This window comes from Salarias fasciatus, chromosome 14 (genome assembly GCF_902148845.1).
Source record: "Salarias fasciatus chromosome 14, fSalaFa1.1, whole genome shotgun sequence".
Classification (NCBI taxonomy): domain Eukaryota; kingdom Metazoa; phylum Chordata; class Actinopteri; order Blenniiformes; family Blenniidae; genus Salarias; species Salarias fasciatus.
Genome location: NC_043758.1, coordinates 11220297 through 11231866, shown reverse-complemented (window position 1 = coordinate 11231866; position 11570 = coordinate 11220297). Strand labels below are relative to the sequence as shown.

General features: G+C 40.9%; 1 pseudogene; it reads left to right on the top strand.

Moving 5' to 3' along the window:
- The first annotated feature begins 3420 nt into the window (after positions 1-3420).
- LOC115401223 (uncharacterized) lies at positions 3421-10125 on the top strand (annotated as a pseudogene).
- Positions 10126-11570: the final 1445 nt, after the last annotated feature.

The following is an 11570-nucleotide window of genomic DNA, read 5'->3' as shown; positions in this document are numbered from 1 at the left end:
TTCTTTGTCGCTCGGATCATCAGGTTTCGCAGTTACATTACTCTTGTCATCAGTGTGTTTCCACTGAAACAGTGCTGCACACCCGGCTCGGGTGTGAACTGTGGATGTGGAGCAGCGTGGAAGTTTTTTTATCTGAAATACACACAGTATCACTTCTGACCACCGCACAACAAAAGATGTGATTCTGGCTGAAGAATTCCCCTCCACAGTGTTTTTACCCCAGTTTCCTCTTCATCAGTCCATCATATAAATAAAGTAAATTTACTGAAGACATACTATATAGTGCAACTGTAACATATACAATATCTGCAAAAACTTAGTATATAGGAATATTGGCTTTTTATGATACAGGGAATATTACACCATGAAAGTAGGGCATTTGGGTAGAATCCTGCAATTATTTCCTCATCTCAATTTACTGAAACAAAGCCAACAACAGTGGAAGGTATCACCACAACAACAAAAAAATGCAACAGTCTCAGTAACTTGCAATAAGCCCTGAGCATCAATTACAGCTCATGCTGTTCAAAGTTTGTCAGCTGAGGAATGGCATCTCGCTCTTCTTGAAGGGTGACCCTCAGGCCATTGAGGTTTTTAGAGAACAGAGTTACAAGCCTCTACAAGGCTTATTTATAAGCAGATCCCGGAGGTTTTCAAGTCTACAGAAAGTGCAGGTGACTCCAATTGCAGTGCAGGTGACTCAGTCTCCAGCAGCCGTTCCCTCATGAAGTGACCTCAATGAGCTGGAGCATTGCCGCCCGTGATATTAAAATTAGGCCTGTGTTGTTCATGCATGGCCATGATGACTGGATTAATGATGTTATGCAGTTAGTATGAGCTCGTCACTGCTCCTATTCACAAAGTGTAGGCCAGTCCTGTACTGAGGGGTCTCCAACTGCGGTTGTGGAAAGCACCCGTGCTGTGTGATTAGGCCCGCTCCCTGCGGTGGCCACCTGATTGCAATCAAGCTAATTACTTGGGTTTGTGAGGTTCTCTGTGATTACATGTCCATCAGATTCAGGTGTGAAGGTGTGTGAAGCAGGGAGAGAGCTAAAACATGTAGGACAGCTGCTCTCCGGGACCGGAGATGGAGACAGACCACCTGCCCACACTGTGGCGCTTCCACCGCCGCAAGCTCGTCTCGGGACGACGACTGAAACACTGAAATTATTTGACGTGCGCCTGCCAAAGTTTAGAGAAAGTCACATTAAATTCACCCGTACAACGTATAGCTATAGCACATTTTAGGGTTCATCCTGAAATTTCAGGCAAAGAAAAAAAAAAAAAATCCCAATCTTTAGTGAGTAGTTATCACTGTTGATAATAGCTGAGACAGGTGACCCAGCAGTCAGGTAATTTACTATTAATACTAATTCATCCTCATGACCAAGCTGCTTGTGATTACGATCAAGAATTCTCCATCACTGTTAGGGAGGGGCAAAAAATGTTAATAATGTCCGGACCGTACCCACATGGCGGCCTAATTGATGTATTCCACTCAATAGAGTTCGCCTGAAAGTCATTGGGTTCCCTCATCTTTGACTTACCAAAACACAGCAGTGAAGCTAAACCTGATGGTTTACATCAACCTGAGCTCCTAAAGAAAAAAAGAAAAGAAAAGAAGCTTCATGTATTTTATAATATGATTCTGTCTTTGTTTTCAAATCTATGCCCAGGGATGGGAATCAGTGGTTTGCCGGATGATCTGAGTTCCCAGACATTGTCGTATTATTTCCTTGTTTGTACCTACAAATTTGCTTTGCTCAGATTAAGCTGTAACCAGTGCTGATAGGTTGCTATAGAAACCAAGGTCTCTCCACGCCTATCTAATCTAACTCTCCTTACTACTATGCGTTATGTCTACACACACTAGGAGAGCCCCGCTGGATACGTTTTGTTTCTGTGTTATGAGGAAGTGGTGAGGGAACTGTGTTATCTCAATGGATAGCAGTTTCCATCACCAGGAGGGGGACGATCAAAATAAACAATTAGATAGTTGATATAATAAAAATATCTCATTGACATCTTGTAGACCTAATAAAAAAAAAGATAAATGCTGCAAACCAGACCTGCAGTGTAATAAATCAAATTTAGTATTTTTGAACTTTCTGTGAAACTTTTTAAGATAGTCTTCAGATATTAAATGATGCACTCAGCCCATAAATACACCAGGAAACACTAATTTCTGATGATGCAACCAGTGTCACCACTAGATGGCGAGATACAGCTCACTCTTCTCTTCTGCATGAAACCACTAAGTGCTGGTGAGAGCACATGTGAGCCGCTTACTTCTCACATGAAATGGATTCCCACAGTTTTGGTTGACTCAGCAGCCCATCTTCAAAACAGAAACCAAAAGGAGACAAACCGTGTCTCCGTTCACAGAGAGACCCTGTGAATATCGATTGATCAGGAAATAAAAACTTATGAGTTAAATGTGGAAGTGGGCGCATTCTTGTATAATTCAGACCTGTGGAGTACTGACAAGTTGAAACATCGACGGAATAAAACCAAAACACCTTGATATCACAACAAAATTCTGTCCATCGGAAGAAATCTATATCTTGATGCATTATTCTTAAGAGCATTAGAGGGAATGAGGACAGTCACATGTAAACTTACTGGATTATTTATGTTATTTTTTTTTTTTTTTTACAAATTAAGGTTAAATCCAAATTGCACTCAACCTGAATACAATAGTCTTTCCATAATTAGACTAATACCATGTGAGGAATGTAATCACAGTATTTTGGTGATAAACTAGGTCATACAAAAAGGTGGGGCACATGTGAGAAGCTTCATAGTTTACAGGTCACGTTATGACCGCAGACAAACTCCACTGCGCATCACATGTGCGCCTGACACAGATTATGAAGAATGTTCTTTTCAGGATTTTGATGATGACTTGATCGTAACAGACGTCTTTTTCAACAGGACTCAATCTTCCGTTTGTCTGTCTACTGCTCGGATACCTTTTGTTTCAGGTTCCCCACCCACATATTTCCCTTGCCAACCCCATGACGGGAAATGGAACGATTTGGGATGGTTTGTGCAACAATGTGTGACGACGCGTGATTGGCAGTAGTATACACTGTTGGGGGTAAGGCGTTAACGCAGTCCAACATGGAGGCTGATTCAGACAATCACACCACACCTACAAGACCTTATCTCAATGAGACAATTAAGAGTTGGACAAGCTAATTAAAGTACCAACTGACCCAGATGAAGATCCACATTTCTCCGACTGGTTCCCATTTCCTAACTGAGATCACTCAGACTTTGCGTCTTCAGCGTAAGTCTGCACAGGGTTTTAAGGACTATTACTACAGATAATTTACACTCACACAAACACACTCTTCCTGTTTCCCCCGGCACATAAAGAGCTCCCAAACATGATTTGGCTCACTAAGACACGAGGTGGAAGTTCATTTGGTGCTGATAATCAAACAAACATTTCATACAGGCATACATGCTGTGGATACAAATAAATTCAGTCTTCTCCACTGACCACTGAACCACTTCCTCCTGGTATGATGTGTCAGTGTAAAATTCATGTTACTCAGGTCGCACCAGCTTTCATTTCACACTCAAGTGAGACACTTGGTTTTTGAAATATACCAGTATACTGAAGTACATCTAAAGCTTAGAATTAATGACGACAATAACCCACCGTAAACCAAATAAGATAAAGGTCACTAAATCTGAAAAAAAAAAAGAAAAAAAAAAGACAAACAAGTGGTAAATGGCAGATTTTTATCTTAAGGCGAAGTTTCCTGTGAGGTCATGGCTCTCCATCTTTCAAGTCAGTTCCTAATCTACATCTGAGAAATCATACATGTTAAAGCAAACTGAATCACCTCAACTGGACTTGGTCTTGGGAAAAGCTTCGCCAAGTCAGGGGAAACAGCATGAACTGACCTGATTCAGTTTGCTTTGAGACACCTCCTACCTGGAGGAATGAGAACATGCTGCAACACTGATAGTTTTCGCAGTAACAAGCTTGTCACGGTTCCCAATCATCAAATTACTCATGAAAGGAGTTTCTGTGGGTTCACTGTGCATGCTCGCATTTTATCTCACCTTTTTATTTGATGCTTCTTCTTATTGATCTTGTCATTATTTTACAATTGCTTTCTTTAGAAAAGCACAAATTACTGAAAGTTCTGCCTGAATGATGAAAACTGCCGCTCAATCTTGAAGGCTAATTAACCCAGACAGAGCTGAATAGGAAGTGCGGCACAGTTCACTTCACACAAAGTGGTGTGACTTCAGCTGCACTTAGAGGCTGAATACGACAACATTTACAGGTAGCACGCACGTACTTTGTGTGTCAGTATGCTGTTAAGTACCTGAACGACCCTAGCGCTTAAAGAAGCAACTCGTAACTGTATTCATGTACTAATTTGGCCTACTACTAAAAAAAGCATTGGTAGTCTTCATCCTTCTCCTTTCTGCACTGAGCCAAAGCTTTCTGCTGTTTCAGTCAACTGCAACAGCAGCTGTACATAGGCAGATTCAACAGGAAAGGTAAATGAGCTGTGGGGAAGAGGGCATTAATATGAAAACCGCAAAGAGACAGCCGATCACTCAGTTTTTGATATGTTGATTTGTTTTTATCCAAGTAAATATTCCACCGTGATATAAAAGAAAAAGCGTTTTCCAAAAACTCTCAAAACTCTGTTTATCTAACATCTACACTCACTTCATGGAAAGTAAATGGGAATTCCTGACAGCTTCCCTTTTCTTGTCTCTGAACTACGAATAGCCCAGCAGGTTTTTTTCATGTGATACTGCATAACTAGTAGAGACGAAAGGGGAAAAAAGAAGCAAAAGAGGAAGGAAAGGTTTGCTGAGGGGGAGGGGGAGAAAAAAAAAAACAGTCGAAACTAACACTGCGTCACTAAGCTCGTCACAACAGGAAACTCATCATCTGACTGGGAGGGCAACTGGGAAAAACTAAAGTGACATTTGATACAGCAAAGCCGCTTCTTTTGACACCCTGAGAGAGCAGCTGTTATCCTCTGCTGACATTTTCCTCACGCAGTGAATGTTATTCTGTAGAACAGCACAAAAACTGAGGAGGAGAGACGATGCTTCAACACTGATGCTCGGACTAAAGGACTTTTCTCACAGCCGTTGTGTGGATTTGAAAAACTTTCCAAGAAATGGATGTGAGAGACAAGGCGCCAGTTCTCGTCATCCTTATTATCTGCATACACCAAGTATCAGGTAAACTGATTTCTTCACACCTCCTACTGCAGATGCTCAATGATTTTCTTACTTCTCCTGCTGTTAAATGTTGTTCTTTTTTTGCTTTTAGCTTTCATTCAGATTATCTCTTGTATTCTAACCGGTGGAAGTGAGGGTGCTTTAATTATGTTTTGGAGTTTGCCGCTCTATTGGTCAAAACAGTATAGATATTAAATATGTGTACAATATATTTGTGGATGAGGTTATTTATGCTGAATTGATGTGTATTTTCTTAACACTTGCTTTTTTTGTTTAAATGAAATGCATGAGGGATATTATTTAAATTAGTTTTTCTCATTTTTTGATGATCTATGTGAAATCTGGTAGATCATGTCAAAACTGTGGAATGCATTCAATATTCGAAGTTTTATTTGAAACAAAGTATCCTACTACTTGGTATTTAGTTTGGATCACAGGAAATGGATTAAAAATCTGCGCTAATCTTTTTAAAAAAAAAATGCATGATGTTTCAGACATCAGTTAAAAATTCTGCTTTACTATTGTATAAAATAATAATGTTGTGTATGTGTGGCTGTGTGTGTCTGTGTGTGTATGTGACAGGAGTGAAGATCCCACAACCTGACAAGCTAGATGTGAATATTTTGGACGGGGAGGTCATAGCACATTGGAAGCCTCCAGAGGATGCACCCCCAAACTCCAAGTACAACGTGCAAATGGCAAAGTATGACTAAGTCCATCTATTACTTTGTTTATGTCAAGCCTGCATGCACTTTAAATCTGTCATTATTATAAAACTCATTATTATAAAATCCTCTACTCTTTCTACATGGTGACCTTTGTGCTTGCTGCCCTCAGGTATATTGACGAATGGGCGACGCTTGAGGAATGTACAGAGATCACAAACACCTACTGTGACCTCAGCAGTTCCATACATGACCATCACACCAGCTACAAGGTCAGAGTTCAGCTGGTCACGGGAATAATGTGTCTTCGTGGACTAGAAAGAAATTTACGGCAAATGACGGTAAGTATTCTCAGGGCATGTCACGGCGACATGGAAAGTGTGGCTTAGAAAATATATGCAGAACATTATTCTGATGTTTGTTTACCTGTGTGTCGCCACAGGTAAACTGCAGCCTCCATCCTTCACATTGTGGGCTACGTCAACCACTCTAATGGTTTATGTTCACCGAAAGCCCATCTTTAAGAAACTCTTTCCATTTGGCATCAAATACACCATCTATCTGGAGGAGACAGGGATAAATAAGGTACACATCTTTGTTGGGATTCAAGCTGAACTGAAGTGACACAATCCACGTGACTAGCAGACGACTGCTTTATTCTAAAGGTTTTCAATTAATCTGATTGTTTTTGTTTTCATCCCACAGAATATAACCGATTACCTGACAGATGACACGGATGATGATCGGAGGATTAAACTGTTCACATCTCTGCACTGGGGGAAACAGTACTGTGTCAGCATCATGGCAGAGGGCAATGGAGGCCGTTTCAAAAGCAGCGTGTCCACAAAGCAATGTCTCTATCTACCTGAGCAAGGTAACCGAAGCATTAAAATGATGCACAACTAAGAGGCAGTCAATACCATTTACTTCAATCATGGATAAAGAAATAGATTTTTGATGCCACCTTTAAAAACAGAGTTTACTCAATGCTCAAACAAAACATAAACAAATGTGATTTGTGACTTAAGTGACACTATAAGGTGGCACTGATGGCATTTTTAACATGTAGGAATCAACTCCTTCGGACGTGAAAATACCTAAACTTGTCTGTATTTTGCTTATTTCCAGAGTGGTTCATTATTGCAGTTTCATCCCTGTCGGTCCTGGGTGTGATGTCCACTGTTGTCATAATACTGGCCATACTCCTTTGCTATGTGAAGAGTCCGAGGAAGACACCAGCTGGACTGGTAAGCATGTTATATTGACAGTTGTCATTATGCAACATTGTGCTTTTGCCTGTGTGGAAACTGAAACTGGCTCATATCCAAACAGACTGTACCATCCATGTGCCCAACAAAGTTTAATAAAGAAAAGTTAATGCAAATAACCGAGCTGTATCAGTGATCATGCCTGAAGTTTTGTTCCTTCTGACCTTGGCACAGAAATCCCCGGTCAGCGGCTGGCTTCCCCTTTCTGTTGACGATGGGCCGATAGAGGTGTGACAGACAAAGGATGGTTCTTGTCCAGCTACAGAACAGAAGAGAACACTGTGACAAAGTCCCAGTCGCCAGCACTGCTGCAATGGAGACCAGTGAAGAGGAGGAGAGGAGGACCAGCTTGGACAGCGGGGTCAGCATAGAGTCCAACTCGGTCAGTGAAGTGAGCCCTCCTATGAGGCAAAACGACAGCGGCTGTGGGAGCATGGGAAGCTCGGAGAGCTCCGGCATCAGTCGGACGGGTTACCCCCTAGAAAACGAGGGGGAGGACATCCACATCGTCGGGAAGATGGAGGACAGAGGCGTGGGCATGAGCTCCAAGCTTGATCTTCCTCCATGAACCTGAACGGACAGGAGCATGTAGAGGACTGTGGGGTGAATTACCACAGACAGAGTCCCTCAGCTCTGCAGATCAGTGTCTGTGATGACGAGAAAATGTTCACACAGATCCTTCCAGACTCCAACCTGGCCGAGGTGGTCACGGGATACAGGGCGGGCCCTCAGGCTTGTATCTGCTCAGGAGCAGGTCAGTGCACGTGGTGCCACAAACAGGGCCACTGCAGAGTTGAACTGAACAAAATATGTGGACCCATGCGCATCGAAAATGCGCTCCTGGCTAGTCAGTGTGGTTTGGCGGACTCTTACAAAGCAGACGTTACATTTCCAGGAAGAGCCATCAAATGGACTCTGTCTTGATGGATGAGTTACAAGTAAGCTTTTTACATCTGGGCAACGCGCTTCCTCTGACGACGGCCATGTCGGCACTTCCTCTGACGACGTGTGGACAGGACTTCAACACGAGCATGTCTCTGTCACTCTGTGACGTGCAGTTGCAGGCTGACTGACACCACGAGGAATGTAACAACACTATTTATAAAACTGTGCTGACAAAAGCTGTCGGGAGTGGCAACACGCTCCTCCTTATCAAAAGACTCACTAATTCTGTCTTAAAACAGAAGGATTTGGTTTGCTGTCAAATGGGCAAATCTAGACCTGTTTGAAGATGAATGGGGAAACTATGATGAGACGAAGCAATGAAGTGACTGTTATTGAGCAGGGAGGAAATAAAGGTTCGACCACAGCACAGCTGCTGGTTGCTGGGAGGGAGAGAGGCGTGAGAATGTATCCTGAAGACCTACATCCCATGCGTCGCTTATCTACAACTGACAAAAAGGACTTGCGTCAGAAATGAAACTGATCTATTGTGCACTGAAGAGAAGCAGTTTGACAGTTGATGTTTGTGGTCATTTTGCGATTGCACCTCCACCAACAATCGCACCACCGGAGAGTTGTGCTTTTCGTTGTCTTCGTCTTTAACCTTTCAATTACTTTGCTGTAGCAGCTTTCTTATTTGTGTTAAAACATCATCAATCTGCAAACCCTGTTTCATCTTTGTCACGACAAAAATACTGAACAAACCTTTAATTTTTTCACTGTACATTTCAATGATTTGGACTGTATTTTTGAACAATTTTAATAGTTCGACTTTTATGTGTTCGTGCATTCACCACAATGTTTAAATATTTATTGCTTGTTATAAATGTCTATTTATGTAAAGTGAATTCTCTCTTTTACATATGATGATATATGTCTTTGCCTGACCTTTTTTCACCTGAAAAACAAGAAGAAGAAAAATTTCCGTGATGGGAGAATTCTTTTAGTTAGTTTGCAATCAGGTTTCGGCCTCCAGCACAGAACAACAACTCCATGTTCACACACATCTGAAAAGTCAGACTGAGGCAATCTTAAAGAAAGCCCTGAAACAGCCAGGCGAAACCTAAACGTTGCACAGCATGTCTCACAGCAGTGCTGTTATGTAAATTGTGTTCAGGAAATGGGGCTGTGGTATCTGCTACTGAGGTGTCATGAAAATAAAATGATCCGTTTCCATAAAATACAGAGGAAATGAGACAACCACTAAAAAATCGTAAAATCTTACAATTGAAAAGAACATTTATTTCAAATATATATTTAGACTTTTCTGATAATGTTCATTGATGATCACAAAAAAAAATTCATTAATGTCTCTTTTTTCCTCTGTGCAATGTGTTTAGTCTCCCAATAACCTCTATATTCTCCCTGATGTCAAGGCGCCATGTCTCATGCTTTTTAGTGGAAGAAGTCCTGACGGCCCCTCGAACTAATCATGGGCACAAAATTAATCAACAAGGAGCCATTTGTTCACATTTTCAAAGACACAAACTATAAAATGCAGATTTAAATTGAGATTTCCTTCCTTTGTACATATTAAAAAATACACTGGAAAAATAATGGATGTTTATTGACAGCCTTGTAAATTAGCCTGAAATGTGGTAAGTTACTTTCAGAACAAACAATTCTGAAAAGTCCCACGCAGGAACCAGTCACCTGGGAGCTTCCACAAGAAGCACATATCTTCACGGGTTTTTTTCCCCCCACGCTGTTTGTATCAACAGCAGAACTCTGAAGTCATTCAACCTAGTTCATACTTGGTACTGCAGTGTCATTTCTGCAAAGCACATAGCAATACAGTCAGCAACAGCACCACAGTTCCTCTTGTACAGGAAGAGAATACACATTTAGATCAAACATTTTTGAGTATTTTGATTGAAATAGTAAGTACAATTTGTCCATTTCTGTGTTTTCAAAAGGCTGGTGTATTTGATGGGTTTTACGTCAATGTAACATATCTAAACAGTGTCATTACTACCAGAGTGTCTGTTCATGGTGGTGTAATAAAAAGAACTTTCATATACATTAAGCCAAGTGACCATGACTGGTTACTTCCTCATTTCTTCTGGTTTCTTCAAACTGACAATTGACAAGGTAATTTCAAGTACAGAATATATGGAAATATTACTGTATGACACATACTGAATCATTGACCTTTGCTTTACAGGACATTTGCTTTGAGCTTCCCATACATTGGCATAAACAATTCAATGTTTTTCCCCTTGCTTTAAAAAAAGTGCTGTTAAAGAAAGTCCCAGGGCTGAGGTCTTAGCTGAAAAATCCGATAAAATATAAAAAATTGTGACACTATGCCTAGCTAATCACTCATAAAATAAGTGATCAGTAGTCACCGTTGTGGGCAAAATTGAAAACTTTGGTTGCAAAAGAACATGCTACGTCTGAGACGAGTACTACTGAAGTGTAAAAAAAGATTCTATTGACTCTTACAGAAAGCCAGCAGGACACAAATTATATTTTACACAATTTTAATTTATAAATCATTGACTACTGTATTGATCACTTTCAGTTTTCATTCACATTGATTATTTACTGTTAATTCACCACATTTGTGACAGAAAAGTTTTAGGTACGTAACCTTTGAATATCCGTCAAAACATTTCTTATGGTTGATACTTTTTCCTCATAAGTGATTCCTCTGAGAACAGGTTAAAATGTACATTACAGACGTGCAGATGTGAAAACTCAGTGTTACACATTGCTGATATCCCCTCATTGGATCATCAGACTCTGTAGCATGGTATGCTATTTGGAATTTCTTTTTGGATCTTGGCCCACATGTGATCATCCGTTCATTTTGTAAGCTGCTCGTCCTTTTCAGGGTTGCGAGGGACTGGAGCCAATCCCAGCTACTTTGGGCGAGGGCAGGGTACACCCTAGACAGTTCGCCAGTCTGTTGCAGGGCCTATGATCATTCACTTCATGTTAAATATTTACAAAATGGATGAGATATTTTGAGGTCACATACCATCAGATAGAAGCACAAACTTTAAAAGTTGATGGTCAGCTGGCTTCCAGTACTGAAAAGAAAAACAGGTACTACATATGCAGTGGTATGGTATTAGTTCCTACACACTGACTGTACTCACATTAAGTCTGGGACATGCAAATAAGCTAACGGGTAGTTGAGTAGAAAGCAATTCTTACAGATTACAGAAGTTGCTGCGACCTCAGAGACCCAACACTGTGCAAACTTGTATTTCCTGCACGTACGCCACTGACCGACGTGGCGAAAAGTGGGTTAACTTGTGACTCCCAACGTTATCAAGCCAAGTAGATCCAACAATGGTTCAACCATCAATCTTAGATTGCTGTGTCAGTTACACTTATTGTCAGTCCATTTAACCAGCTAGTTTGTTCTCCTTACATTTACTCAAACATTCAATTCTAAAACAATACCGCTTATTGGACATGATTCTTTCGAAATCGGCACGTTAATATGTTTCAACTC